The following is a 27,038-nucleotide window of genomic DNA, read 5'->3' on the forward strand; positions in this document are numbered from 1 at the left end:
CAGTTTCAAAATTGTGAAACTTAAATAACAAGAAACTTTCTTGGTTTATGCCCAAATATCTACTAATATACATGAGATGTTGTAAATAGCCAGTAATAAATAATATTATTTAGTTGGTTTGAAATGATTTAAAAGGCTACCTTTTATACTGACATGGGTTTCCAGTGAAAAACATAAACATGGTGCCTGACTTAATAAATGAAATTTTACTAGCCGTGCATGCAAAATAACTACACTTCAAGATTTAAATGAGTATTATTATGTTCACTCAGATAGTCAGTTTCCATTAATTTTGGGCTCTACTTCAGGAGGAATATAGGAATTGAAAGACTAAGCTTGCTATCATTTCAAATATAAAACACGTTTCCATGTTGTCACAATCAGATATAGCTACAAAAAACACAATATAAATGGGCTGGCATCAATAATGCCATTTCTGACTTGTTTGTATTGCAGATTTCAATGTCTGTATTAACAACAGAGTATGCTCCCAGTAAACACATTATGGGCTATTCCATTTAAAATCCACACTAACCCTGTAGAAGATTTAGCTGAAGTATTCCACAGAGGGAGTAAGAGTTTTGATTAGAATAGACAAATAGTGTAACTTCCATTTGAAATACTCACTCCAGTTGTGGAAGATATAGGTAAAGCCATAATACAGGGGGAGTATGGGTTTCAAAATGATTAACCCTGACCAATTACATTCGAAAAAACATACTCCCCCATGTGGCAGATATTTCCAAAATCTTCCACAGGGGTAGTGTGGATTTTAAATGGAATAGCCCAATGTATTATTTTCAAAAAGCCAGATATTTAACGGTTGACAAAAACTATTTCCAACAAAAGTTTTGTTATAAATGGGAGTTGTTATAGAACATTGCACACAAATGTTTAAAACGTTTCCGTCTATAAATTTATTTTTTCCGTCTGCAGATACTTTCGAAATGTTATTTTTTATAACATATTGTAAATTCTGAAGCCCCCATGTGTAATAATTTTGCAATCAAACAATTTTTTTAGGCCTTAAAGGAAATCTGTACCATAAACTAATCAATGGCTAATATAGTTATATACCCCTAAATATGAATTTCGGAATATTCCTAACAAAGAAAAAGCACTTTTAATCCTTCGTTTCTGCGATTCATGGAAGCCGCCATGATAGCTGCTTGCGAATCCTTTCTGCCACAAGCGGTATAGTGTAACCTTTCACACAGACCCTGGCGGCGTAGTTTGCTATGGCATTCGCGACCCCACAGCAAATTTTGGTTTTTAGTGCTGTTTTTACTTTTCGTTCTCAAAAGACATTGTTGATCATAAATATTACTTAAAATACATTTTTTTATGTTCTTCTGTAGTTTTATGGGTAAAAATTGTCGCGTTTTCTTTTGAGCGAATGTTGAATCTGAACTTTGGTAGTATTAAGCTTTCGTGTCACCAAAGTTCACGAGGGACGAGCTGGTGGCACGGATTTTGCTGGTTTCAAAATCGGGTACCGTTACAGCGTAATAAAATACATCGGGTATCAATATGGCCGCCACCATGGATTACAAACTGATCGCTGATTGTCGTAAGGAATTAAGAATTTCTCCTTGGGACTTTTACTGTTTGTTGTTTTTATTATTACTGCAACTATATAGCCATTGATTAGTTTATGGTACAGATTTCCTTTAATGCTGAAATTTGATGATATTTATCTAAAGAGTTCCTTGGTCATGCTTGCTGGTCATGAGTGCCCATGGGTCACATGTGTATTTATAAATATAGTTGAAGGTAGCTGACTAATTAACCCCAGACGGAGACAATGATACACAAGGCAACAGCAAATTTTGGTAATACTTATTGGCCATCAGGATAGACAATAATTTAATTTTCATAAACAAAGATTTCAGCCATTATATCATTACAAGCAAAGGGTTTGTACACAACCCTGGAATGAAATCAGAAAGGATGGGATTCCAAGATAAAAGTAAAATACTCAACCCAATTTCTGTACGACAGTAAACCAACTGAGGAATCATGAATCCCAAATCAAGCAAGTTCAAAAAGGGAAGAATCAAAAGGATGGGATTCCAAGATAAAAGTAAAAATACTCAACCCAATTTTGTTCGACAGTAAACCAACTGAGGAAATGAATCCCAATCGCAAATTCAAAGGGGAACTCCAGAATAAGAGCAAAGCAGCTCAACCCAATTTCTATTCTACAGTAAGCATTACTGAGGAACGTGGAGCCCACAAATAACCCGACAAAGGGATTTTTATAATGGCGAAACTTTCCACTCTATCAGTTTTTCATTATATAATTAGTGCATACAGTATTAACTGATATTAATATGAAATATAGATATACAGGTGCATATAAGTGGAAGATGCAAGATAAAAGAAAACAAACATCTCCTTGTATAATACATGTTTATAGCTTGTCCTCTAAGTATTATATGTAATTAAACGTGACATGTTTAACTCTTGATCGATAAGTCTGTCTTCTGTGAGGACTCCTTTCTATGTTAGAATTTTTTTTTGATAACAGATGTTGTAATAATGCAATAAGCTGCAGTTAAATTTTATGCTGCTATTATATATAAAAATTAGCATTATAATGAATTTTGCCCGCGCATGTCGGGAGCTTATCATTTATTTGCTATTTTATATCAACAAAGATATTTGAGATTCCAAGATGAAAGCAAAATGCTCAACCCAATATCTGTTCTACAGTAACACTACTGAGGAATCTGAATCCCAAAGCAATCCTGGGGAAAATTAATACAAATCCTCATGGAATTCCAAGATAAAAGTAAAAATACTCAACCCAATTTCTGTTCTACAGTGAATACCCGACTGAAGAATCCAAATCCCATAAAAAATTTTCTTTACCCATATAATTATTTGTGCTCCAATAGCATGCCTAAAGCATGCTTTATAATCGTGCAACTATTTAATTTGTTTTCCTTAATTATGTAAGGAAAGCAGTACCTGCCTTTTTTTAAAAACAACTTATGATTTGCTTGAAATAACGTTATGTGCTTGCATTAACATATTTGACAAACACATAGGCTCCCCTAAAATTGGGAGAGGTGGGTGGGAATTAAAATTTTGTGTCTATCCATTCTGGAAACCAATAATGTAATGAAGACAAAACACCACGACAGTGACCAGCGCAGAGCGAGAGGGCAGCTCTCATTGGTCAACACACGCGATGCTGTCACGCTGCTATGGCAACACCCGGCCGGGAACACACAGACCCTATCGTTATGAACCGGAATTGCTTCAGCGTGGGGTCAAATTTGTTTTCTTATCGTTTCACGTTAGAAAACTTTATTAACCCCAGACGGAGACAATGATACACAAGGCAACAGCAAATTTTGGTAATACTTATTGGCCATCAGGATAGACAATAATTTAATTTTCATAAACAAAGATTTCAGCCATTATATCATTACAAGCAAAGGGTTTGTACACAACCCTGGAATGAAATCAGAAAGGATGGGATTCCAAGATAAAAGTAAAAATACTCAACCCAATTTCTGTACGACAGTAAACCAACTGAGGAATCATGAATCCCAAATCAAGCAAGTTCAAAAAGGGAAGAATCAAAAGGATGGGATTCCAAGATAAAAGTAAAAATACTCAACCCAATTTTGTTCGACAGTAAACCAACTGAGGAAATGAATCCCAATCGCAAATTCAAAGGGGAACTCCAGAATAAGAGCAAAGCAGCTCAACCCAATTTCTATTCTACAGTAAGCATTACTGAGGAACGTGGAGCCCACAAATAACCCGACAAAGGGATTTTTATAATGGCGAAACTTTCCACTCTATCAGTTTTTCATTATATAATTAGTGCATACAGTATTAACTGATATTAATATGAAATATAGATATACAGGTGCATATAAGTGGAAGATGCAAGATAAAAGAAAACAAACATCTCCACACAAGTTTATTAGGAATGGAATGACTGAGAAACTTGCCAAAACCCCCCGCCCCTCCGCCCCCACACATAAATCAGAGCTGAATGCTGATTAATACGTTTTTGGCATGCTTCTCAGTGCACCTGAAGGGTAATGTATTGAATTTAGCTGGTTATTGAAGTGAAATTCTGAGAATTGTGAACATTTGTACATAAACATGTAGGATGTCAAAGGGGGAATGCAGAATCAACGTGATAACTAGCCGGCTGCGCAACCTCAACATAAAACTTGAACACATTTAAATTTTTAGATTTTGATGAACAAGAAAACTGAGGACATAGTACTTGACCCCTGTCTAGCTATCCCATGCCAACCTGGTGCTGGTTCCTTCCATCCCGCTACGTAACATAAGACATAGCTGACCAAAGCGTCGCATAATTTGAAATACTTTTTAATAATGCATATGAAACAATCATGCTTCTGAAGAAAAGCAAACTCAACTCTGACTAATTTTCATCACAGGTCTGTCCATTTCACCATTTGACCAGGCATTTATCTTTATAAAGTTCTGCTCAGTTGACCAGGCCTTTGTGTGAATTTTGCAAAATATAAACTCCATCTGCATAAACACTTCATTCAGTTTACTTTGTAGAATATGGTCAAACAAATGTCTTGTCACTTATCTATTCTCATTAAAAGTTATACCACTCGTTTTATGGATATGGTAATTTCCCAATATTTGGGCTGTCTTAACTCTGACGAATTTCATTGTTCATGTATATGGTAATTGTGGTCAGGGTGGCCCAACATCGTGACTACACTTCATTTAGTCTTGTCCTCAACCTCTGAATCACATATCGTCTGCTCAGTAAACAATTCCACGAGATACTCTGTCGCACCCATATTACCCACATGCTCATCTTTTCTGTAACAAGTAGAACAAAATGAAAAGGAAACAGTAGGGCAAGTATATAGTTCTTAATTAGCACACCTGGAGTGTGAAAGGTACTTTTGCTGTCTGTACAAACGATTAAACGATTTCCATTATCAAAATCAATATATTATAGAAAAATAACACTTTGATCTTTTGCAAAGGTTCCTTCTACAATTTTTTAATTTTTTCTTAATTTATTGCTGCTAAATGGATTATCTACGTTTACAAAAGTGTTGTTTCAGCCCTTTTAACATATAACTCAAGAACCACAGACCTACAAAATATATATCTGTGAATATAGATTCTTCAACGAGCTCGCTATGAAATGAGCAACCAATGCAATTTTTGCCAAAGCTCACTACCATTCGCAAAATGCTGTACACTACCAAAACTGCCAAGGACGCCATTCTCAGAGATTACCTGGAACATCATAATTATTAATTATATGTCCGTCGGACCCCATGGGTTTTTAACAATCAGAATTCCATGTCCTAGTGACCTACTCAGACCTACTACAAATAGATACCTAATGGTAATTTCTTAAGTTCTTCTTCTTCTTCCTTATAAGTGCCTCCCTCATATGTATGAGTATTGTCGCACTGCATACAGACAAGCTGTACTACTCTGGAACCTAGAGTAGATGAGCAAGTAGAGTGAAGTGTCTTGCTCAAGGACACAAAGAGCCGGACCTGTGATTCGAACCCTTGACCCTTGGTAGGCCTACCTCATAATTTCTACCAATCAACTTCCTTCATTGCACTGAACTCATATAAAAACCTGTAATTAACCTGCTTGACCCTGGAATTTCAACAACATCACTTGCTAAGGGGTGCTAAAGAGGTAGCAGAGAACCCAATTTTACTTCTTTTAACATTGTAACCATGGTAACTGACGTGATGTAAGCCTATTGCTCCATTGAATGGAATAATTTATACAGTTGTAATTAACATGCTTGACCCCGAGATTTCAACATCAATTGCTATAAAATTTGTGTTTGTGTGACCTAATTGCACGCCTTAAGGGTAGAGCGAGGTATTGTTGGTCGAAGCAACCTAAAATTCGATTTTCATTATCTAGATCAATATGTTATTGAAAATTAACACCTTGATGTTTTGCAAAAGTTCATTCTACAAATCGTATACATTGCAAACTTGCTTAATTTATTGTTGTTAATGAGTTATGTACGTTATACAAAGGTGTTGTTGTTTCAGCCCTCTTTACAACGTAACTAAAGAACCCCAACACCTATCAAAGTATATCTGTGATATTTTAATTCTTCTACACACTCGCTATGAATTGAGCAATGCAGTTTTTGACAAAGCTCACTACCATTCGTAAGATGCTGTAAACTACCAAATCACAACAGTTTAAAATAATTAATAACCTTAAAGATTCTCCAGCTCTCAAAACCCAAAACGATTTGCACGCCATACAGGCTGAGTCAAAAAGAAGTAAACTCATGTTTGAGGGGCTGTAACTCGAGACCTGTAAGGAATCTGCTAAAAATGAAAATACCACTGGAAAGAGCAAATTCTACACGTCAAAATAAAAAAAAGAATTGTTGCAATTGCTCACAGCAAACTCAAGTTATACTCATTTGAATACAACCACCCATTTTTGTAGCTACACACGGTTTCACTTCCCAAGTAGGGGCCTACCTATTATGCTGATTGGTAAGGCGCGATATTCAAATGCAAATAAAGTTCTGTGGCAGGTGTGGTTTCGATCAATAATTCCTACATGTTAAAGGGCTCTTTTCAATGTGAATTTTACCTCATTGCACTACATTATAATCAAACGGGCCAAATGACAACATGGCACCACAATTTACCGCACGGGAGCGCACGTTTCTGTCGACGAAGTATCATGAAATTAAGAGTCCCACTGAAGTTCAGCGTCTTTCGTCTCCAATTTCCTACAGCTAACCGGGTTTCATGTAAGGGAGCAGTATATAAGAATGTGAACAAGCTCAATGTGTATGGGACACTAAGAAACAGACAGTCGGAAGCATCAGGCAGACGACCACGAACTGCTAGATCACAAGTGAACATTGCTAGAGTTAGACATGCGTCACAGCAAGACCAAAGATCACCTCAATCCTTTTCCCAACATTCCGCAATCAAGCTTCTGCCGGATCGTTCGTAAAGACTTGAATTGGTATCCCTGCAAACTATAGTACCGTCATGGACTTTGTTGAATATTAATTAAAAGCAAATGTTGTCTTTTCAACAATAAATCCTGTTTGCAGTTTGCTGATTCGTCGAAATTGAAAAGCTTTGAAATAGATGAAAATCAATCAGCCGTGTGCAGCTACAAAAATGGGTGGTTGTATTCAAATGAGTATAACTTTAGTTTGCTGTGAGCACTTGCAACAATTCCTGTTTTTATTTAGACGTGTAGAATTTGCTCTTTCCAGTGGTATTTTTATTTTTAGCAGATTCCTTGCAGATCTCGAGTTACATCTCCTCAAACATGAGTTTACTTCTTTTTGACTCAGCCTGTACGTTGTCACATCATACCTTGCACATAATACATCGACCTATGACTGGGCAGAGAATTTCGGTGTCTGCTTATTAATGATATTGGCATTATTAACCTATTGCCTGACCACAATTATTTTTCGCTGCTTGCCCCATAGTACCACTGATACTGTGTTAAACTTCTTTTTTCGATGTATCCTTATTTTGTTGTTGGGAGTTGTTTTATTTTATTTTTTCCATTATTCTTCACCAATTTCATGAACTATTAATTTGGATATTGCAAGTTTTTTTTTTTTTTTTTTTTTTTTTTTTTTTTTGCTCTAATCTCTCATCGCCTGATTTTTCTATGTAACCAAATTATAAAGTATCAACCAAAATATACAATTATCAACCAAATATAAAAGTTTCCACCACAATATAAAGGTATATTTTTTAACCATTAGCGAATCAGCTAACACAATCTAATCTAGCTAGACAATATTAATTTAAAATGAACTACCTTCTGCTAGTTTGCTAGGACAGCATTCTTATTAAAATGACGTATGACGTCAGGTGTCTTTTGAAATGTTGGAGTTTTTGCCACATGGAATTTTGAATATAAAATATCAAATTATTCAAGTGGAACAGCTGGTAAAAGGTAAATTATTCACGCCAACCACCAACCAAAGGCATGGACGCTCGCATCAATTCTCCCTACTTCCAGCGTATGCAACTATGAATGATATGACTCTACTGATCCCAACCTAAAACAAACCTACCCAAGATCTCCCATTATTATAATTTTTTTTTTTTTTTTTTGTTTTTGTTTTTTTTTTAATTATTTTATTTTATTTTATTATAATTTTTGGAAGAGGTAGAACTCTATTTATTAAAAGTATTTCCAATAACGATTCTAGTAAAAGGGTAGTCCAACTCAATGAATGAGAAAATTCGATCGTGAACTTGATGAACGCAATCACAATTCACAAGATGATAGATCGAAGATGATGAAGCTCATATAAATTTTAATTATTACTTTAACCCCCGATATTATGAGCTAGCCTCGCCGCACCGTACGATACCTGTGCATGACTGCTCGTTTTTTATACCGTTCTGCAAATTCCACCGGCAGGCATATTATTTATTAACATCATTCAAACATTTTCTTTCCCTCAGAGTTCGTCGGCAAGACAATGAACACTCTTGTTTGTTTATCTTTATTTGTTGTTTAACCTTGACAATATTCATGACTTCGTACATCACTCATGACATCCGACCAATCGCCCATGCGGTTATTGACATGACGTGGCAAGAATTTTGACCTCTGTAGTGACCTAGTAAACACATTTTTCCTCCAGCGATACGTCATTGATATTTTACTGTTTTGATCCCGATTTGGATGTCGACAGTTTAAAGATTTTGCGTGTTATTTACATCCGGGCGGAATTATTTATTGCAAATTGAATGTAAATTATGAGTAGAAAACATATAAGAAAACTTGGTTAATACTGTATTTTTTCAGTAGTCTAACCCAATGATATATTTAAAATGCTATCAGGCCTGATAATTTTCTGTCCCAATTTCAAGCGTATTTCCACTTTCTTACTAAACGTTGCTATGTAACGTTCGACCTTCCAGAATATAATTTCAATCCATTATTTTACTACCACTCAAAATTTTGTTTTATATATCAGTGATATTGTTCATAAAAACCACATTGTTTGATATTTTGAAGCGAGAGCTTTATTTAAGCTCCTCTAATTTAATAAACATTTGGACCTTTTTTATCAATGAGATATAAATATATGAATTCAGTTTTTGCATTCGCAACTGGCGGAGATAATCTTAACTAAATTATGATTCATAAACTTATTATAAACTTCTTAATTATGGGCAATTCACTGAATTTAATACATCATTTTGCTAGGGTTAACAATAACATAGTGCCATAATATTATTATTTTGTTAAAATGTTCGTATGCATGTTTTGTAAAGTTTTGAACATTAAATGAAACCTGAGACCATCTTTCTGTCTTCCGGGAAAAAACCCACAAACTCATGAATAATTAATGAAGTACTTTATCAATGGGTATATTTACCAATTCAACATGTTTATGTCTATTGACTTCTTGAAATTGAAAGGAATCAATAATTCTGATGGCTTTTAATCATAAATTCCGGCACAATTATGAATTTATTGATGAAATTAAATGCATGATGACTTATATTTCTTGGATATATTTGAAATGATATTAGCAAATCTCTCACCCGGCATTTAAGCTGTGGCGATACAACAACATCTAGAAACCATGGACGTCATTTTGGTCTGGTTTGTAAACAAATTCTTTATCGGACGAATTATGCACACAATGTATTATGCATCACCAACTTCCATAGGCTTTCGTTGAAATGGAATTGGTTGGAATTCATTTTAACAAGTCGGCGCCTGTTCAACTGCTGTATGGCTTTCGTTTGCATAATTGTTTGGTACGGCAGCCGTATTTTTTGATATTAATTCTGCCGTGTGCAACTTGGCTTGCTCTGAATCTGATGACGTTGCATTGCGCCGATGATTTTTCAGCAATCATGTCCACGGCATAAATTAAATGCCTTATTGTAGCTTCCTTCATTAGACTGTTTTTTTCCATTTAAATAAACTAATTATGGTAAGCTTAATTAAAATTTTGTGTCTATCCATTCTGGAAACCAATAATGTAATGAAGACAAAACACCACGACAGTGACCAGCGCAGACGAGAGGGCAGCTCTCATGGTCAACACACGATGCTGTCACGCTGCTATGGCAACACCCGGCCGGGAACACACAGACCCGATCGGTATGAACCGGAATTGCTTCCGCGTGGGGTCAAATTTGTTTTCTTATCGTTTCACGTTAGAAAACTTTATTTTAGTACATATATTTTAAGCCGTGGGTAACCAGTATTTCAAAAAAGGGTGAGATGTGATAGGATTCAATTTTATTCAATATCCATGCTGACCGACAAATTGTTCTACTGTTTCGCAGTTTCATTTCAATTACTATCCAATATAAATACAGTCCGTGAAGGTATTGATACAAATAGCATACATGTGAAATGTTCTAAAGGTTAACGATCAAAACAATTTAAAATCGAAAATAAGAGATAAACTTGTCTCCCTATGTACAAGTGCATGTATATTAATGGTCTTTACAATATGTTCTTATGTTCTTCATCAGGTATGAAGTAGTAATATAATAGTTATATTAAATGAAATCATAGTACAAATAAATCATCTTCATTCATCATATATACTGCATGTGTCCATACTTGTCTTTAAAGTAAGTAGAAGCATGGTAGAAGTAGATTGTCAACTTTCAATGTGGCATCATGTTATGAAATATCTAGAATTTTAAAATGCATAGGCCCACATCAGTGAAAAAAATAGGTCTTATAAGATAAACAAGATTTTCAATCTGAACTGCATTCATGGCCATATTTTTATGTGGAAAAAAATCTATTGCATCATCATGTTCACTCTAACATTAAAGTTTGGGAATGTTCTAAACGACCCCTCAAATACACAAATTGCGCAAATCAGATTAAACGCCAGTAATCCACCCGAAAAGGAGTGTAATTGTAGAAAAAAGGATGCTGCCCTCTCAGTGGAATATGCTTATCTCAAGCTAAAGTTTACAAAGCAACAGTAAAATCAGACAATGAATCAAAGCAGTACATTGGTTTAGTAGGTGGCAGTGGTGTAGTTGAGTCCTCAATGTTCGATTCTGAGTCCTTGGTGTTCGAGTCTGAGTCCCTGCCAATTTCTGATGTCCGAGTCTGAGTCCTCAATGTCCAAGTCCGAGTCCTTATGTATCAAATTCAAGCCCCAGGCTTCACCAATATATTAAAGGGATCAGTCAGTCATGTTATGTTTTGCCCTAATATCATTGTTTATGAATGTTATTAATAGACATACCTGGTTCGTTTAAAGTACAAAAAACCTCTCTGTTATAAAGAAATAAAATTTAAATATCTTTAAATTTCCCGGTATCGGGGATGGACATTTTCCATCATTTTTTAACGTCACTAAAGCCCAAGTGTTGATACAGCCGAGTGGGCAATGCTAGTTTTTCCTATGGAGGTTATCCACTTCACACATGTGTGACTTCTAACAAAACGAGCTGGTTCCCGTAGTATTCCTCATTCAAACCAATTCAATGCATGACCTCGGAGGTACCTGCATGACTTTGCCGGGCTATTTTGAAACAGTCATGGTTGCATATGTGTGTACATTGTTTTCAATTTTCTTGGTCCGTTTTGCGCTGATTTCCGTGTTGCCAATATCGCTTATCACACGACCTAAGCCCCCGCCCAATGTGAGTGTAATACTATATATACTGTATAATACTACAGCCCAAGTATCGCAACATGGCGACTTCCACTGATGATTTTAATTAATTACACTAATTAAGTAGCAAAAGTGTTTGATTCTAACAATACCGTCATGAATGTCAATACACCCAGGTACACAGATATTTCTAGCACAGTGAGTCTAGTCTCCACGCAGTGTGTTATACCACCGGTTGAGTGCATAGCAAATTAGCATCATAAGAGTTGTGTGAGATCTAGTGGAAAATAGACATCTGTGATTGGTTTTTGTCCAAACCTCAAGTGTTCCTTTCATCCAATCAGATTTTTTTTTCATCGAAAGAAAGCTAACATTTCCCTCTAAATCACTTTCTTACATTAGGTAAACAGATAACACAATTTAATGTTATAGCAAGGCGAATGTGGCCGGTAAATCTGTTGAAAATCATGACTACCTATTTTTTGACCAAAATGTAGGTTTTAAAAGTCAAAACCTCAAGTGTTCCTTACAATATGTTTCAAATTTTATGTCATTAAATGAAAGAGCACACTTATATTAGAATGAGCAATGGCCAATTCTCTTTAAATTGCAAATCTTGTGCAAAAAGTTACAGATTTTGCCCGTTTTGTCATACGGTTGAAACTTGTAAATTCAGTGAACTATGACTTTGCTAAAGAGCGCTTACAAATTGATATGATTCAGTGGGGGCCCCAAGAAAATGGGGGTCATTATGTGTTGGAATGCTAAAAAGTGGGTGTCATTGACCGTGACTTTCTGGACAAAAAAGTACGAAATTGTTTGTTAAATTTGTTCAAAATGCACACAAAGATTTGGTGTAAATTTCTAAATAAGGGTCATTGGTTAAGCAGATAAACTCCAGAATATAATTGAACTTCCTTTGCATTTCACTGTAATGTTTCAAGCAATACTAAAATGACAATATCTTTCAAATTTCAACGCCAATCGATGTGACCCAAGCCGGCAAATCCACGGCCACGTGGGTGTCTATTTCGCCCAAACATGTGCTAATTTCTACATGAACAGAATTGCACACATAACACTTTGGATGACATTACCATTTCATAGGGCATGTAAAAGCACCTGTGAGCATTAAATGGGTGCACATTCGAGCCAAATCGCATATGGTGTTGATTACGTTGAACTTACAGCTCCTTGCCATTGTAACAACCATCATATATAGTAGTATACAGAATGTCCCACATGCACACATCAGCAGGTAAAAGAACTGATGAATCGATTTAATTAGGTCCCATTTTGGTTGTGATGGCAATGCATCAATTGAAAACCTGCTATTTTTGCAAGCGCCTGACTGCTGAATTCGGTTCCACAGCAAAACCAAATTCGGGTTGTAAATGATTAAAATGAACGAAAATAAAAGACCTACAAAGACCCAATTTTGCGGGACTCGAAAAGGACTCGGAGCCGAGTCCTTAGGGTCCGAATCTGAGTTTTTAGCGTCCAAGTCCTTGAAAAAATGACTTGAGTCCGGACTCGAGTCTGAGTACTCCAACACTGGCAGGTGGTACGTTTGAAGAAAGGTATAACAACCATACCAAGTCTTTTAGAAGGAGACGGAGCTATCCAAATATGTTTGGGGACTTAATCACATGGGATATAATCCATAAATCCAATACCAGAATGAGAAAATCAGCTACCTTTGTTTAGAAGAAAAAATGGCAATCTTAAAGTCTAAAGTTTGAATAACCCCAGAATCTCGCTAAACAAAAGAACTGAATTGATGCAAAACTAGCAAATGTCATCATAGCAGTAAACCAGCGAGCCGAGTTAAGAAAATATAATGTTTAGGCCTATCCATATCCTTTCTCCATATCCTATTTCTGCACCAGCTGTTAATTTTGTGCTAGGTACGTTTCGCGACACCACATGTGTTGCGGGTGCGCATTATATTTTGTTGCTAAGTTATGGAGTTTCGATTAGGAAAGGTCACCATGTTTTCATTCATTCATTCATTCATTCACCTGATGATCGTTATTGTATGAAACACTGTGTAGTGAAATGTTATAAAATCTGTGTTTATATTTAAAATAGCTCTACCATTTATAGGTTTTGAGCACTTTATAGCTGTCTCTTACACATGTAATTCTTAATTCTTATATATAGTCTAAAATCAATTTCGCTTCATCTCCCCGGCTCTAACTATGCGAACTCCATTAGGTCTACAGAAAGTGTATGTCATTTGTTCGTTGTGGAATATTTGTGTTCATTGTGGATTTGCAAGAGATGAGTATCATAGCTTTCATCAAAAGTAGGTTGCAATTTAACCCACTTCCTTCATGATCATGTCACACTATTGGTCAGTAGTGATCATGTGATTAGTGACTCAGTGCTCTGCAATCTGTTCAGATCTGGGAAAAATATATTCATTGGTATTCTGCTTTTCGCCAGCCCATTCGGGGCTGGATCTGTTTCAGGTTTGGGGTCAGTTTACTCAAGAGATTATATTTTAGTGGTATTGGAATGATTTTTTTTTTTACTTTTTGTGGTTAAATTTTTTTTAAATATTTTAATTGATTTGTTAGGAAAAGTAAGTATGTTTTGCCGTTTCAACGAACAAAACGAGTGAGTATTTCCAAAGTTATATTTGAATTATTTATGGCTTAAATATTATACGTTTATGCCTAAATGTAAGGATATCGTCCATGTTATACAGCATATCACCAATGACCATGATGACGTGAAAGCCTTGCACGATGAAGCTATGGCGATTGTGACGTATTAGGGAACAATCATAAAGTTGAATGACGATGTTTTATGTAAGGAAGGTGTTTTTGTTTATTTTGGTTTAGATTTTAATATTACACGTGTTAGGGAAGAATTTATAGTAAGCATTGTTGTTATTGGACGTCGTCGAATTGATGGTTGGTTTTAAACAATTGATGTTCGAGGCAAGTTTTTGTCCGAGGTAAGTTTTTCCTAGTCCTTCAAGAATGACTCTCGGCTTGAGAAGTTTAAAACTATACTAGTATTGAGGCAAAGCCGAGAGTCCTTCAACTTCCACATAAAACCCCCTGCTGTGAGCATCACTTCATAATCAGTGACCATCCAAAGTCAGATTTGACAAATGATGTAACCATACCAAATTTGGTCATTCTAAAATCAAACCCCGCCCTCTCTAGTGCCTGGGAAGACACCCCTGCTGTGAATGGCAACACACAATTGGTAGATACTGTGAACTGATGAGTGATGACCAATTATAAATGTTACAACCAAACTGAAGGTCAATAATACTACAACTTAAAAATGTGATCCCTGCTAAAACGGTTTATGGAAGTAGAATTGTGAATAAATATAAAATGAAGAATTTTATTGAATATCTCTTCTTCCCCACAGAAACCAAACGCAAATTTATATTATTTATGTTGTAATTGTACTTTTGGAAATATCCCCTATTTGCCCATTCATTTGCCCCCTCATGCCCCCGTCAGAACTCTTTGCCCCTGTTTCCCCAGTAAAAAACCCTAATTACGAAAATTTCACCTTATTGCGGTAATTTGGCCCAAAATTTGTTGATTTTTCCCCTGAAATTCACATTGCCCCTCAATGCCCCCCCAGAAAAAATCCTGGCACCTTAACATTTTCCGAAAGTCAGCTAGGTGCGTGCCGGGGGGCTTGAGGGTTTCGAGTCCACTGTCTCCAAACTTGGAGACAGAGAGAGAAAAAGAGGAGGAAAAGAAAGAGTGAGATGAAAAAAATAGGAAAGAAAAAGGAGAGAAAGAAAAGAGGTAAAAAAGAAAATATTGGTAATAAAATTCCTTTAAAAGGGAAAGCCAGCCTCAATGTAGAAGAGGTCTTGTAATTAGTTTTGGTCAATGTGAAAGGCATTTTTAGGATCACGACTTACTACATCCATGTTACATGACAGTCCACCAAACCATCAACGGTGAGAAGATGTACACTGAAACTGCAGAAAACATTAACTCCTAATCTCCTGTCAACTCTTTAATTCATTATTGTTCATTATTATTAATTCATTATTGTTCTCTAAATTGTTCTGTTCTGGTTTTATTTGTCTTTTCAGCTTTTTACCCACGATATTTCAATTTCCAATTTTTAATACCATAACTTACGAACTCAATTTCTTCGCTTAGGAATGTCCGATTGTATTGCGGAAAACGGCGCTGTGGAGCAAAATAGCTCTTTATGTGAAAGCCTCCAAATTTATAAGCTGTCCAAAAGATGTCTGTTTTTTTGACATGATACGCCACATTTCTTAAAGACCCATTCAGTGATCTCAGTGCAAGAGTAAAAAAATTAAAATTGTTTATAAATTGCTTAAAAGAGAAGGATAGGCCTAAGTCATTCAAATTGTCATTTGGTATTTTTGAAATGCCAAATTTGGCAAAAATGAAGAAAACAGCAGTACTGACGAAGTTCAAGCCCCGCCATTCAAATACTTGTAGCTAATTTTAGATACTGGCAGTGTCAGTATCTAAAAATACAGATTCGTGTAAAATGTCTTATTTTGTCTTAAATAGGCCTACACGGCTTTTGGCTGAACCATTCGCAGACTTAGCACATCTATGTAATAACAAAGGTACGGTACCAAAATTTTGATGATTTTTACGATCGTCCGGATGAGCAAATCACTGAATGGGCCTTTAATATTAATAATAGATAAGCTGCCTTTAAAAATATTATTGACAATGTTGAGAGTAGGAATTACCTTGAAAAATGTCTCAAAAATACAACATACCAGTTATATTCCGGTCAGACAATATTTTAAACATTAATAACATCATAAACCCAAATCGTGAAAAAATCACCCCGGGTAGATTTTTGGCTATTTCTCCATTTACGATCCTGCCCAAAAGTGTCTGCTTTTCGATATACCACGTCACAAATACTACACTGCACTGACTGCAGGTTTTATTTAAAAGGGCATTTCGTGATCCACAGCATCATCCCCTAACTTTTCTCAAAAAAAGTTGAGATTTTTATATCACTGGAAACCTCTGGCTACATAATGTTTATGTACAAAATATTTCTTGCAGATTAATTAGTTAGCAAAGTAATCGTGAAATTTGAATTTAGTTCTGGTATACCAGAACAAAATTGCAACACATACACATAACCATGCATAACTCGTAAAGGCAAAATCGGCATCAACTGAATTTTTTTAGAATAAGCTTTTTTTGTGGATATCTACTGAAAAATGTCACAAAAAGAGGATGCTAGGATCACGAAATACTCCTTAAATTCGCCATATAACATAATATAAACTCACCTTACATGTACATTTTTTATTTTAAAATAATTTGATATTAATTGCAATGTATAGTTTACTATATGATAGATGGTGGCAAGAACATTTATAAAGGACTGATTACTCACTGCAATCTTCACTCTTGTGTGTTTTGACTGTAAGTTTATGAATCAAATAAAAAGATAGAAAGTAGCTTCACTTATGTTATGTGTCATTTTATTTATAACATAGAAGTTATTAAATTAATAAAGTAAGACAATTTATTTATCTATAAGTGCATGTCAAATGGGTACATTGTTCAATACTATAGGCCTACATGCATAAATTATGCCCATATTATAGTTAGGCCCTAAAAACTTTATTTTGCATCGGATTTTTCCCGTTGAAAAGGCAAAACTGATGTTCATGATAGCAACTATTTCATCAATAGCATTTTGAGTCATTTTTATCCATAAAACGACACAGGATAGGATAGATAATTCCTTAATATCATGTGCTTGCCACTATCTACTTTATAGTAAACTATATACATTGCGAAATAATATAAAATTATTTTAAAATAAAATGTGCATGTAAGTTGAGTTAACATAGCTTAATTAACTAACAACTGCAGTGTATTTCTTGATTTTAATAATAAGCATGGGTAAAAAGCAGTAAAGACAAAAATACAGAACAATTTGGAGTAATGAATTAAAGAGTTGACAGGAGTTATAGGAGTTAATGTTTTTTGGTGTTTCAGTGTGCATGTTCTCACCATTGATGGTTTGGTGAACTGTCATGTAACATGGATGTAAGCGTGATCCTAAAAAATGCCTTTCACGGTGACCCAAACTATTTACAAGACCTCTTCTGCATTGAGGCTGGCCTTCCCTTTTAAAGGGAATTTTTATCTTGTTACATCCCGGGAGTTACATATTTGGTAAAGAAATTGGAGATTGAAGTCAGTATCGGTGCATTTTTAACTGGAGAACTGAACTGTGTACTATATATGGACTGAAATGAAGGTAACAAGCTTGTGAAGTGACCACTTTTGTCAAATCAATAATATTCCAACTTTTGAAATGCCAATATCGCAACTTACTTTTTTGATTGCACAAGAAATAATATTGTTATATATGAGTTTATAGTAATTTCATCATGGATGCTGTTCAAAATACCAATATTTGTTTTGGGGCCGATAATATCATCAATGTAACTGATCTAGCTTTAGCAATGGAATTGATTTTCTCCATTAAAGATGGAAGTCACTACATGTTATTGTTTGTAGTGCCTATTGTTTGTGCTTTTGGCATATTTGGAAATGTTACCTTCTTGATATCTGTCTTGACAATTCCAGAAATGAAAAGTAGCTTGACTGCTTTCATGAGCAACCTAGCCATCGCAGATATTTTCTTCATAGCATTTTTGTTGATATGGGGAGAATTGGATTATTGGACCTCAGATGTTCAGCATGATTATTATTATAGTTCAAATATAGATTGTTATGTTCTTTGGATATCTACATTTATCCCCTACTTTGTGTCATTGGGTTTTGTGACACTGATTTCTGTGGAAAGATACCTGGCAATTTGCAAACCAATTAAACACCGCCTGATGAAGGGAGAAAAGCGAACGTTTAAAATGATAGTTGCAGTATGGGTGATTGGTTCAGCACTTAGTGTGGTACATTCATCTGGATATGAACTTCGTCCAACCTGCTTCATTTGGCCTTCAGAAGAAGCATTTTCACACCTACCTGTTCATGTTGCATTTTGTGAAACACATATTGTATTTCCGCAAGTTATCTCAGTTTGTTCATTTTTAGTTTGTTTCCTGATTAACAGCTTTATTTCTGTTAATATTATTAATGATTTGATCAAGCGAAAACTTACAAACAATAGTGAACAAATGCAGTCAGTTCAGAATCAAGTTACTCGTACATTGGTTCTCAACAACACACTATTTTTTCTTTGTCAATTGCCACATCGATTTACATTATTAGATGAAATGCTTGATGCCATGACTAACATTGACTTTTTAAATGGAAATCAGCGCATAACAGCTTTTACCATAGGGTACTTTTTTCTACTGCTGAACTCTTGTATCAATCCGATCCTGTATGTCTGTTGCTGTCAAAAATATCGCCATGGAATGTGTGATGCTCTGAAAAGACGTTAATTGCTGTTGTTGCTTATCTTCTAGTAATATTAACTGTGGCATCCAGACTGGTATTAATAATATAAGTGGATTTTCACAAGATAATAGAAATGCTGGTCAACAAATATAACCTACAGAGTGGTGTAATCAGTGGCGGTTTGCTAAACAGGGCTGAAAGGGCTAAGCCCCACCACTTTTTCCAACGCATGTTTTATATTTTTCACTTCTCAAGATATATAAAAAAATCACTGAAAATACACAGAAACTTGTCCAAAAGAATTCATTATCACAAATAAATTCAATTTGTAAGCGATGCCAAATGCCCCATATGGCACACCTTACATTTGCTATTGCAATTCAGTGTGCACTTGATAGTGTTATGACAGCACCACATGTCCACATTGGCTTCCTGTACATGGGCTAAACTGACAAATCACCTTTATGCTTGTCTCTGCTTCATGCTTCCACATGCTGCACCATATACTACACTTACAAGGGCAGAACTATGTTGACACTGTGGCTGGTATAAGTGTCCTCAGATCATCCAAGCTTGGCAATAATGAAAACAGAACATCACTTTTCAATGGTTTTCCAAAAACAAAATCCCATTGATTTCACATGCAAACGTTCCAAGTATGGTAGCACCCTATTTACTTTATTCAAAAGTGATCAAACTTTTTATTCACTAACATGACCAAAAAAAAAGATGTTTGCTTGCCCTCAACTGACCGACCCTAATGCTGGAAATCAGAAGAAACTAAATTTCTATTTACTATACAAAAGAATACTGACCCTATTTTTGGAAATTCCTGAAAATGTTTTTTTTTTTTCTTTTCAAATTTTTGCATTCTGAAGATGTAAAACAAATGTATTTTAGAGCTTGTGTTCAACATTTTAGTTGTTTTGTAATGTTAGTTGATTCATTTTAACACCAGAATTGTCTGATTTTGTATATTTTGAGCCTTAATTAATACAAACAGTAGAGTTTGCTAGTAATTAAAAAAAAGAAAAAAGAAAGACCGACCCAATTTGTAAAATTCATTTGAGGGCAAGCAAACAATTTTTTTTCTTGGCCTAATGGTGAAAAAATAGACCAAAAATACATTTCAATAGTGTACCCACATCTAAGATGGAGTCATATTTGCAAACGTGTGTTAAAATGGAGAACATTTTCAAAATTGTGAAACTTAAATAACAAGAAACTTTCTTGGTTTATGCCCAAAAATCTACTAATATACATGAGATGTTGTAAATAGCCATTAATAAATAATATTATTTAATTGGTTTGAAATGATTAAAAAGGCTACCTTTTATACTGACATGGGTTTCCAGTGAAAAACATAAACATGGTGCCTGACTTAATAAATGAAATTTTACTAGCCGTGCATGCAAAATAACTACACTTCAAGATTTAAATGAGGGATTATTATGTTCACTAAGATAGTCATTTTCCATTAATTTTGGGCTCTACTTCAGGAGAAATATAGGAATTGAAAGACTTGCTTGCTATAATTTCAAATATAAAACACGTTTCCATGTTGTCACAATCAGATATAGCTATAACTAGCTATAGTATAACACACATTATCCCCGGTAAGTGGGGCTGATTAGCCAGTAGTAATTTGGCCCTCTTGTGACCAGATCAGATGTTAGTCTGTATACCAACTGCCGTGTTCTTCTTCATGGTGAAGGAGCACAGTCTATCGCTTCATCTCCTCATCTGTATGTCAACCAGTGGCGGCGCCAGGAATTTTTTTTCGGGGCAAAGTGATTTTCAGGGGGGCAAAATTGGCAAATTTGTGCGCAAAATTGCCACAAAAAGTGGAAATTTACGTGATTTTGGGGTTTTTGCCTCAAAAGTGGGGGGGCAAGAAAAAAAGTATGGGGGGGCAAATGCACCCTTGCCCCCCCCCCTGTAGCGCCGCCACTGATGTCAACTCCATTAGGTCTGCATTAAGGATATTCTCTCTTTATAACTAAATTTTCAAATCAATTGAGGTACATGCCCATATGCCATTGCGCATGAATAAGAACATATCGACAAATAATCAGAAAATAAAAAGTGACATTATTTGCCTGTCAGTAGGCCTTTCTCTTTTCTGAAGTTTAATATTTCCAAATGACCCCCTTTTAGGTATAGATTTTGTTTTGTTTATTAGCTACTGCTGAGTAGAAATTTCCATCAAGATTATCGGAAAAAATAGATGAAAAAGTATTTTAAGCTTTATTGGCAGATTTGATCGAAAAGCGAATTAATTCGGAAATGAGGTTTTCTTATCAGCTCTGCACAGCATCCAACAGCAGGTAAATTATTATTTTTATATTTTTAATCACATGGAATTGTAATCAAACCATCAGGTGCCACTTCACAAAATAAGCTGAATTTATACTTTGTTGATGAGTGACAGGCGATTGGTATTTCACCTATAAGGTAACTCACTTTGCAAACGCAAGAAAAGGAGTCCTATATCTCATTGGCTAAAAAACAATCGCTATCGCTGTGCTCTGTAGATCTCTGCGCAAAGGATCGATATTGAATACACTAAAATAGTATTCCATTGAACTGGCTCCACATCGCACTAGTGACTTAACGCCTTGCAATATGTTAAGGGTCGGTTCATAGTGCATATTCAAGGCGAATATTCGGCGAATACTTTTTGTGACGCTCAAAATATATACGGCAACGAATAAAATATGATGACATGCCGAGTTGAACCGGATTAAATACCACGCAACTGATAGCGAGATAATATTGATTTATATGAAAGGCTCGAGGTCACCTGAATATCGTTCGACGAACGATGATTTCAAAAAATCCCCAATGAAAATTAAGGGATCTGGAATGAGCGTTTTGAGCGTTTTCGACAGTATTTTTGTGGGACATGAGAGCACATCAGACATATCAATTACATTATGAATACGAAGAATGTCTTTCTGATATCAAATAATTTTTATTTGTTGAAATTCACGATATAATACAAATTTTATGACAAATTATTAAAATTTGATATTTTTCACATATTGATATATAACAGTCCTCAAGTAAATATTATAAATCTAATGATATTTTCTTAAAGTGTATGTAGCTGGGAGGAAAAGCCGACGATCAATTGAAAATTTTGCCTTTTTCCCAAAAGACCTAATTTTTTTGGTGTTTTGGGGAAAAAATCCATATCTTCAATACGAAAGGTCAAAATTTTCAATTGATTGTCGGCTTTTCATCCCACCTACATCAGGGCCGTTCTAGGATTTTGCCGCCCTATACAATGCCTCTCCTGCCGCCCCACCAAAGCATAGCAAAAAAAGTATTAAGGAGGTTACCCGTTGAAAACTACTCAGTTTTGACCTATTTGTATGCTGCCCACGACCGTTTTCCTCAGTGGCGTAGATTTCTTTTTGACATTGGAGGATGGGGAAAAAAAAAAAAAATAAATCTTCAATTATAATGCGTGCGGAGCCTTGAAAAATATTCCCATTTTTAAGCTAAACTGTTGAAATGTGGTGCAAAAATGAAATAAATTCAGCTGACCTTGGAAAAATTGCACTTTTGGGACTGAAATGGCCAAATAAGAGGTGAATTTGTCAGAAACCCACATACAGGCGTCAACATTGGGGGGAAGGGGATGATTGTATGGACCATCCCCTGGCAAAATATTGGGGATTTACCTACCCACCCCCCTTGATCTCGCCTATCAGCCAATGAAAAAAGTATTCACGGAAATATATTTGTGGGAGTTGAAACTATGCAGAACAACCAAATCCACGAGCGTTGGTACCCTATCATTGCGTGTTATTTTAAAATAAATTCTTGTTTATTTCTATAATTTGTGAATCAGGCATTAAAACACACTTTATAGGCCCTAGCAATGTAGGCCTACACAAGTTCGAACGAGACTTTTTATCTTTTGACGCGTATTTTGGTGAATGCCAAAATTGATTGCTCAATGAATCATGAAATGAGAGCAATACTACTTTGATGATACCGATCTCAAGTGGATATCAGCCAATGAAAAAAGTATTCACGGAAATATATTTGTGGGAGTTGAATTTTGTTGAACTCGACAGATATATATTTGGTGGGTCACCGTGGGTGGTCTCATATATAACACTTGTGAGGGCTGTCATATTTGCCGTCGCTTCAATCATATCTTATGATATTTATATATTTATTTATTTATTTATTTATTTATTTATTTATTTATTTATTTATTTATTTATTTATTTATTTATTTATTTATTTATAGTAAGAAATTATAATGAAACCATCATTAGATACAGTGCTCAACTATAAAATATAGGAGCGAAATATATATATTTATTTATTTATTTATTCATTTATTTATTTATATATATATATTTATTTATTTATATATTCATTTATTTATTTATATAATTATATATTTATTTATTTATTTATTTATTTATTTATTTATTTATTTATTTATTTATTTATTTATTTAATTATTTATGTATTTATTGACTTATTTATTGACTTTTTTGTTTGTATTTATTTATTTATCTATTGACTCATTCATTTTTGATTTGCTTTGCAGTTGAAACCTACAAGAAGGTATGGGTCAACCTCCGCTGCCAAGTTACAGGCAGGTAAATAAATGCCCAAAAGCAAATCTTTTTGACTCCTATTCAGGTCAGGGCGTAACCAGACCTGACCTTCGGGAGAGCAAGATTGAAAAAATTCACAATTTCTGATCAAAAGTTTTAGTATTTATGTTCGAGAGAAAGCTCGCTTGCGCAAGCGTTAAACGGGTGGAGTCGGTGGGGTCCAGGGGCAAAGCCCAGGCGGGGAATCAAGGGGCTGAGCGCCATGAAGCTCCTGGTTTTTGGCATATTCGAAAATGTCAGTGTTTCAGAGTACAAATTTCACAATGAAAGTAGTAGGCCTATAGATCTTCTTCTTTCATTCTTTCCCTTTTCTCGTCTCCCTTGAGTCCCTTCCCCCTTTCTCTTCTCCCATCCCCTTTTCTTCCCACTTTTTCTTTTCTTCTTTCCCTTTCTCTTCCCTCATTCTTTCCCTTTTTCTCTTCTCCTTTCCCTTTTTTGTCTTCTTTCCCTTTCTCTTCCCTCTTTATTCTTCCCTCTTTTCTCTCTTTCCCCTTCCCAATTTTTTTTTTTTTTTTCAGGTTTTTTTGTTTCCGGGGGCTTCTTGCACCCCGCCCCCACTGGTTACGCCACTGCTCCTATTTAGACCCATTTATACAGACATTAAATCATGACAATAGTTCAATGGAGTTTACCTATTATGATTTTATTAACTTCGTTAAAGAAATTCTCTAAATTTTGCTTACATTGGTCAACGGGCAATACTTGTTAACAGTCGGGCAACGCTGTGAATTGTAGAAATATATCTTTCTCCGGTTCATAGTTTTATATTCGAAGCCGCATATATTTTGGCCTAAAAGCGTATTCAAGTCGAATATTCACCTTCAATATTCACTTTGAACCAGCCTTATGATTTGATCGGGGAGCTAGGAAAATATATTTTCATAGGTATCTGATTTGTATTCGTATTTGGTAAAAAAGTTGGAGATTGATTGCATATTTGCATTTTTAATTGTAGAACTGACCTGAGTACTGTATGGACTAAAAGGAAGGTAACACGGGTATGTGATGTGACCACTTGTGTGAAATCAATAATATTACAACTGTTGAAATATGAATATCACAACTTACTTTTTTGATTGTGCAATCGTGCAAGAACATTATCGTTGATGACAGTAATTTTATCATGGATGTCGTTCAAAGCTCCAACATTTGTTTTGGGGCAGAAGATATCATCAATGTAACTGATACAACTTTAGCAATGGAAAGGATTTTCTCCTTTGAAGATGCAGCTATGTTCATGTTCATATTGCCTATTATTTGTGCTTTTGGCATATTTGGAAATGTTACCTTCATGATATCAGTGTTGGCAGTTCCAGAAATGAAGAGTGGCTTGACTGCTTTTATGAGCAACCTAGCCATTGCAGATATTTTCTTTATAGCATTTTTGTTGGTGTGGGGACATTTGGATTATTGGACCTCAGATATTCACCATGATTATCTTCTTAGCTCAAGTATAGATTGTTATGGATATCTATACATATCCCCTACTTTGTGTCAGTGGGTTTTATCACACTGATTGCTGTGGAAAGATACTTGGCAATTTGCAAACCAATTAAACTCCTCCTGATGAAAGGGAAAAGGTGTACATTTAAGCTGATATTTGCTGTATGGGTGATTGGTTCAGCACTTAGTGTAGTATATGGATCTGGATATGAACTTCGTCCAACCTGTTTCATTTGGCCTTCAGAGGAAGCATTCTCACACCTACCTGTTCATGTTGCATTTTGTAATGCGCATATTGTATTTCCACAAGTAATCTCAATTTGTTTATTTTTAATTAGTTTCGTGATTAACAGCTCTCTTTCTGTTGTAATTATATCAGTTATGATCAAGCAAAAACTTACAAACAATAGTGAACAAATGCAGTCAGATCAGAATCAAGTTACTCGTACATTGGTTCTCAACAACACACTCTTTTTCCTTTGTCAATTGCCACATCGATTTACATTATTGGATGATATACTTGACGGTGTGACTAACATTGACTTTTTAAATGTAAAACAACACGATACAGCTCACATCTTAGGGTATTTTCTTCTTCTGCTGAACTCTTGTATCAACCCAATCCTGTATGTCTGTTGCTGTCAAAAATATCATCATGCAATGCGCGATACTCTGAAAAGACTTTGCTGTCGTTGCTTACATTCTAGTAATAACCGTGGCATCAAGACTGGCATTAGTAACATAAGTGGACATTTGCAAGACAATAGAAATTGCTCATAAGTTACAGCATGGAACCTGCAGAGTGATGCACAATAATGATATATCAGTTCAAAATATTCCCAGAAAATATTTAGTAAACTTCTAAACATTAAGAAATTTTAACAGAGAACAGTCAATATGTAGCTTGTCAGTTAGTCGATATAGCAATTCATATAATCAACATTAATATAAATGCAAAGTTTTATCTTTGATATATGAATGTTACACCATTTTGTGTATGTATATACTTTAGGGATGGTGCAATAATTATGTTCCCAGTACAATACCATTTTTCACCCTGATGTGGCAGTGACCAGTGGCGTAGCATGGGTCATCATATTGGGGGGGCACGATGAAAAATTAAGCGCAGGGTCTGCAATGACGCAATCACCCTGAGTGTTATATGCTCACGGAATTGCTGCCCGGGCAGCGATAACCCATGTAGCTACCGGTCTGTGATCGTGTGCTTGGCATGCTGGGGTTAAAGGTTCGAATCCCGGGGGTGCCAAGTGACTTCTTTATTCATCTTCTCTCCTTTTTCGTATCTTCTTTAACTTCTGATATCAAAAAGCAGGGTTAAGTGTTAGGGTTAACCACACATGGTCTGTGCACAAAAAAAACATTGCTGTCATTGCTTACCGTGGCAACCAGACTGGCATTAGTACCATAAGTGGACCTTTGCAAGATAATAGAAATGCTGCTCAAATATGAAATAAATAAGTTACAGCAACAAATGCAACCTACAGAGTGATGTATAATAATGATGTATATGCACAAAATATTCCCAGAAAATCTTCAGTAAACTTTTAAACATAACAAACTTTATAGTAGTCAATTTGTAAAAAGTGGATATATTGAAGAAATTCATGTAATCAGCATCAAGCTTTTCAAGATGGGTTGCGCACACGTCATTCACAGTAAGATGATGGAATTAATGTACCATAGCATCAAGCGAAACAAACCCCCATTCCTCACTACAAGCCCAAAATTGCAAATGCCTTTTGAATGAGAGAAATGAAAAAAGCTGAAAATATCTTTCTGAATAACATCTTCTCTTGACACTTGGACCCATGCAAGTTGACTATATTTTCTATAGTTTCAATGAATTTGAGCCAATACTTTCGCCAAAACAGTGCTAACTTGCAAGGCTCCTACAGTAAGCCAAAGAATTAAGGTACCAGT

General features: G+C 35.3%; 1 protein-coding gene across 1 annotated transcript in view; it reads left to right on the top strand.

Moving 5' to 3' along the window:
- LOC140149880 (uncharacterized) overlaps nt 1-27,038 on the top strand; it is a 328,927-nt gene that overhangs the window by 229,468 nt on the left and 72,421 nt on the right. The gene's annotated exons all lie outside the window — the stretch shown is intronic.

The sequence above is a fragment of the Amphiura filiformis genome, chromosome 4 (genome assembly GCF_039555335.1).
Source record: "Amphiura filiformis chromosome 4, Afil_fr2py, whole genome shotgun sequence".
Lineage (NCBI taxonomy): Eukaryota > Metazoa > Echinodermata > Ophiuroidea > Amphilepidida > Amphiuridae > Amphiura > Amphiura filiformis.